The sequence below is a fragment of the Etheostoma spectabile genome, unplaced genomic scaffold (assembly GCF_008692095.1).
Source record: "Etheostoma spectabile isolate EspeVRDwgs_2016 unplaced genomic scaffold, UIUC_Espe_1.0 scaffold00005088, whole genome shotgun sequence".
Taxonomy (NCBI): Eukaryota; Metazoa; Chordata; class Actinopteri; order Perciformes; family Percidae; genus Etheostoma; species Etheostoma spectabile.
Genome location: NW_022603226.1, coordinates 24,179 through 30,178, shown reverse-complemented (window position 1 = coordinate 30,178; position 6,000 = coordinate 24,179). Strand labels below are relative to the sequence as shown.

The 6,000-nt window shown below is 40.5% G+C and overlaps 3 non-coding genes across 3 annotated transcripts; 2 read left to right on the top strand and 1 right to left on the bottom strand.

Moving 5' to 3' along the window:
• The first annotated feature begins 768 nt into the window (after positions 1-768).
• On the top strand, positions 769-840 carry trnaw-cca (transfer RNA tryptophan (anticodon CCA)). The gene has a single exon. It is a non-coding gene; the product is annotated as a tRNA-Trp (tRNA).
• Positions 841-4,441: 3,601 nt separating this feature from the next.
• On the bottom strand, positions 4,442-4,513 carry trnad-guc (transfer RNA aspartic acid (anticodon GUC)). Its single transcript has one exon. It is a non-coding gene; the product is annotated as a tRNA-Asp (tRNA).
• Positions 4,514-4,754: 241 nt separating this feature from the next.
• Positions 4,755-4,827, top strand: trnav-aac (transfer RNA valine (anticodon AAC)). The gene has a single exon. It is a non-coding gene; the product is annotated as a tRNA-Val (tRNA).
• The last annotated feature ends 1,173 nt before the right edge of the window (positions 4,828-6,000 follow it).

Below are 6,000 nucleotides of genomic sequence, written 5' to 3'. Positions count from 1 at the left end.
AATGGGAAATTACAGTGTTACAGCAGCACACAAAATATACAAACATACAATATACATGAAATAATAATAATTATAATACAAAATATAAGAATAAAATATAAGAATGTAAGAACAATAGTTAAGTATATACAAGATGGGAAAAAAAAAAAAAAACAAAATGTACATTAAACACATCAAACACCTGAAACACGTTAAATAACTGACACACATCAACCACATCAAACACCTGAAACACATCAAACACCTGAAACACCTGAAACACATCAAAGACATTAAAGACATTAACACCTGAAACACATTAATCACCAGCTTCAGGTAAGGAGGCCACAAAGACCAACTGCTTTCGCAGCATCTGTCCTTGTCTTCTGGAAGCAAGTCCTCCAAAGACAAACTGCTTTCGCAGCACCTGGTCTCTGCCAAAGCCGCTGGCCTCCAGCTACCCGGAGAAGAACCCTAAAACTTAAATCAGTCACTTAGACGCAAAAAAGTAAGGAAATAGGGTTCAAGTTTTGAAAAACAAAAGTCATCCCTTGAAAGTCATATATTGTAAAAAGGGAGATTTCTGTGTCTTTTTTTATTCAAAACCCGGTTGATTTGCAATATGAATACTGTGAAAGTAACAAAACGCTTAATCCACGGAGAAATGCACACATGTATATGCATTAACCAAAAAGAAAGTTAATCTGTAGATGCATTAATCAGAAAAAAAGTTAATATGTATATGCATTAATCAAAAAGAAATTTGATCTGTATAAGCATTAGACAGCAGGCCTTGTGGCGCAATGGTAGCGCGTCTGACTCCAGATCAGAAGGTTGCGTGTTCAAATCACGTCAGGGTCAAATGTTGATGGGTGACTGTAGCTCAGTATGTGGTAGTTGGGCGTACTCCCTCAGCAAGGATTTGAGAATCAAAGGCTTCATTTCCTTAACATAGGCTTTTATGCACCAATTTACATATACATCTAATACCTGAAACACATTAAAGACATCAAACATCTGAAACACATCAAAGACATCAAACACCTGAAACACATCCAACACTGGAAGCACAAACAGATCAAACACCTGAAACATGTCAAACACATCAAAGACATTAAACACCTAAAAAACATCAAACACCTGAAACAAATTGAACACATGAAACACATCAAACATCTGAAACAGATAAAACACGTCAAACGCCTGAAACTAATCAAACACATCAAACACCTGAAACACATCAAACATATCAAACACCTGAAACAATCAAACACCTGAAACATATACACACCTGAACACATCAACACATAAAAGACATGAGCACCTGAAACATATAAAAACATCAAAAACCTGAACACATAACACATCAAGACATCAACACCTGAAACACATAAAAGACATTAAACCATCAAAGACCTGAAACACATCAAATAACAGAAACCCAAACACATCAACACCTGAAACACTAGAACACCGGAGCACAATACATCAAACACCAGAAACACATCAAACACATAAAGACATCAACACCTGAAACACATAAAAAAACATCAAACCCTGAAACACATCAAACACCTGAAACACATCAATACCTAAAACCATGAAACACCTGAAACAAATCAAACACCTTAAACACATCATATACCTGAAAACACATCAAACAACTCAACACCTGAAACAAATTGAACACCTGAAACACATCAAACACATGAAACATATCAACACCTGAAACCCATCAAACACCTGAAACACCTCAAAAACACAAAAAAATCAAAGACCTGAAATACATCAACCATCAAACACCTGAAACACGTTAAACAACTGACACACATCACCACATCAAAACCTGAACCATCAAACACATCAAACACCTGAAACACAACAAACACCTGAACACATCAAAGACATAAAATACATTAACACCTGAAACACATTAATCACCACTTCAGGTAAGTAGGCCTCAAAGACCAACTGCTTTTTGCGTCGCACGGTCCCTGCGTACTGGAAGCGAGGCCTAAAACTTAAATCAGTCACTTAGACACAAAAAGTAAGGAAATAGGGTTCAGGTTTTGAAAAACAAAAGTCTCACTTGAAAGTCATATATATAAAAAGGGAGATTTCTGTGCCTTTTTGAATTCAAAACCAGGTTTGATCTGTACATGCATCAGTCAGCAGACCTTGTGGCGCAAAGGTAGTGCGTCTGACTCCCGATCAGAAGGTTGTGTGTTCAAATCACGTCAGGGTCAAATGTTGATGGGTGGCAGTAGCTCAATATGTGGTGGTTGGGTGTCCTCCCCCAGCAATAATTTGAACATCAACGGTTTCATTTCCTGTATTAAATTAGACTTTTATGCACCAATTTACAAATACATCTAATACCTAATACCTGAAACACATCAAACACATTTAACACCTGAAACACCTGAATCACTACAGACACCTGAAACCCATCAAACACATTCAACACCTGAAACACATCAAACACTTCAAACACCTGAAACACATCAAACACCTGAAACACATCAAACACATCAATCACCTGAAACACATCAAACACCTGAATCACATATAACACCCGAAACACATCAATTCAAAACATGTGAGGGTCAAAAGCTGATGGGTGGCAGTAGCTCAATATGTGGTAATTAGGTGTCCTCCCCCACCAAGGATTTCAGCATCAAAGGCACATCAATCATGTGAAATACATAAAACACTCCTCTGTTTTAGTTACAGAGTGAGGATCACACTTCTCTTCCATCTTTGTTGAGAGTTGCACATGCGCAGTACCTAGGTAAGGATTACAAGCCAATCAGGAGCAGAGTATAGGCTGGACTACAGTAGAGCTGTTTGGAATCAGTGTTTTCTTTGGAGATTCATGATCCCTAATACCTTTCTAAACCACTTACCCTGGTCCCTGACCCCTGACCCCAGAGCTGGTAGCTCTGTTCCTTGCGGAGCCAGTTGGGCCCCCTGCTCTGGCTGGCTGGAGCTCAGAGGCTTCTGGTGAGGAGGCCTCAAAGACCAACTGCTTTTGCAGCATCTGGTCCCAGTCTTCTGGAAGCGAGGCCTCCAAAGACAAGCTGCTTTCGCAGCGCCTAGTCTCTGCCGAAGCTTCTGGCCTCCAGCTGCCCGGAGCAGAACCCTGAACTTAAAGACTCAACACGGCTTGTACATATAAGGTCCTCTATGGATGTTTTGTGACCTCACTCATGACGTCATCATGAACTCACAGCTGATTGGTCAGTAGTTCTTTAGATGTATTATAGAATGCTGTGATGTCATACAACGTAGACAATTCCAGTCTATAAGACTTTTCTCATTTTATTTTTATTTATTTTTGAGGGATGAAAACAAAATACATTGTAAAAATGTATGAGAATATACACATCACACTATAAATGTGTAAATTAATTTAACGTGTATAGAGCAGACATTTTCAAATGTAAATTGGTAAATATTATATTTGATTATTAATAGCTTTGATAGCAGGATCATTCTCAATCCTTTTGTACAACCTTTGTCTTTCTTGGAGTATATCCACTATAATACATTCTTAAAAAATGTCATATCTTTTGCTATGGTTGGGCCTCGTATCCAAACTACTCTGGCAGATGATACTAGTGTCGATGTAGCCTTGGGAAATAATTAGCAGTGGTAGACAGATCTTCCCCATCGGAAATAAAACCCCAGTCTTCCGTGTGAGAGGCGGAGGCGACCATCCAAAGTTTCAGTAGTATTGTTGTTTTGTGTTGGAACAAGTTGCACTGTTTGAAATAAGCTTTTGAGATACAAGAACGTCTTCACTTGGGACAGCAATTGACTCCCAACCCGATGGGAGAAATCCTGAGCTTTGAGATTTGGAGGGGCTGACTTTGATTACGAATGCTTGACACTGGACTTCAATCTGCCCCAGTGGGCGCTGTAGATCATTGTTTGATGAAGCCCACAGAACAACATAATCTGGAAAGAGCAGAAGAGGAATTATAAGGTGCCCAGACTTGACACTCTCCCACCTTCTGCTGCGCCTTGTGAGGTGCTGTTCATGTCCAGTAGATATGCTTTTTCCATCGCTTGACGATATTCCCATTTAGGGTCAGGAGTTCTCCTCCCATGCTGAACACAGCCTGAGCCAAGGCACGCTTTCCCCCTCATGATTCACCCCAGTGGAAGCTGTAAATCAATGCCTGATAAAGCCAAATGAACCACATAGTCTGCAAAGAGCAGAAACGGAATTCCAAGGTGGCTAGACTTGACACTCTCCCAACTCCTGCGGCACCTTGTGACGTTTTGTTCATGTCCAGGAGTTGTGCTCTTTCCATCGCTTGAAAGTATTCCCATTTAGGATCAGGAGTTCTCCTCCCATGGTGAACACAGTTTGATCCAAGGCCCACTTTCCCGAGTAGTCCCACGCGTTCGCCGGGACTTCCTCGAAGGCCTTGCATTGGTTAGCTGGTAGAAAAACCTCCCCGTCGGGGAATCGAACCCCGATCTTCCGCGTGACAGGCGGAGATACTGTCCATTATACTAACGAGGAATGCCCAAGCTTAATATTTGGTACATCAAGAAATAGGTGGCGCTATTCCAACATTCAGACCACAGTCAATGCATGTAGAAATATTTAGGTTTACTACATATTTGCTGTCATTCAAATCCATGACAAAGCATCTGTGACTGAATCTAGTTTAAAATCTCTATTTTGTAGCATTTTGAACATTTGCAGTAAAATAAAAATGGTGCATTTTCACACAAATATGCAAAATAAATGCATTTCGTCAGTTTCCGTAGTGTAGTGGTTATCACGTTCGCCTAACACGCGAAAGGTCCCCTGTTAGAAACAGGGCGGAAACACATTTCTTTATTTGTATTGACTTCGCACAATCAAACTCTGCAAAGTTAAACTCTCCATAACCTTCACGGAAAAATCTCCCTGACGTGAAATCGTGGCCAGGCCTACCGAAGTTTCCCCAGTGCAGTAGTCATCACATTCAGATATTCAGGAATATCTTGTCTAAAATTGATGCAGAAAAACTAGTCCACGCATTTGTTACTTCTAGGCTGAATTACTCCAATTCTATATCATCAGGCTGTTTAAAAGAGTCCATAAAGATTATTCAGCTGATCCAGAATGCTGCACCACGTGTTCTGATAGGAACCAGGAAAAGAAAAACAAAATTGCGTTTGATAGTATTAAAACACTGACAATACCGATGACGTCACTGGCATGGTAGGACCTGCGAATGTATATAGACAACGGCTGCAGCACATAATATACACACAAAAAAAGTCATTTTAATGGCACGGGTTACGCATTTGAGCCTGTCAGGGACAAGCCTGTAGTGTCTGACTACCACCACATGGAGGACGATCAGTTTCAGGCTCCACCTTCAGTACAGGATCGTTTGGGGGGGAGTGACAGTGACCGGTGCATGTGTGTATCTGTGTGTGTGTGTGTGTGTGTGGGCGCAGCTTACTATCATGCACTCTCCTTTATTGTATCCAAGCACATTATGCATTTTAGGAAATAGACTGCTTATATATCGTGTGCATTTAGAGAAAATTGAAAAACATGGTTAAGGTCCTGTTCGTTTACGAAAAGAGAGGTGGATAAATGGAAAATGTAACTGGACCATTAATCCAATGGGATCGCTTGTTAGCTGAATGAAGGAGAGTTACCCCAGTTTGACCATAGATGCACGGAGGAGTCACGAGTTTTGCCGTTTACTTTAGGCTAGTGCAGAGTTGGCAGATTTTTACTATGAAACTAGCAGCTGTTTCTGCATCAACAATGTGCCCTGAGACGGTGAACATCAGCTAGCTTCAGGGTCAGTAGAGAGGGACGTTGGATTCTGTGGTTTAGTCAGCTGCTAGTAAACACATTATTATTGATCTGTGATATCGTTTATTTATACAGTCTATGGTCGGAGTACTAGCTTGTGGAGTGTGTCATAAGAGTGCTTCAGATGTATTTAGTTGCAAGTCCAGTCGTTTGGTATCTAGCTTGGTGTTGTGTCTCAATTTCAA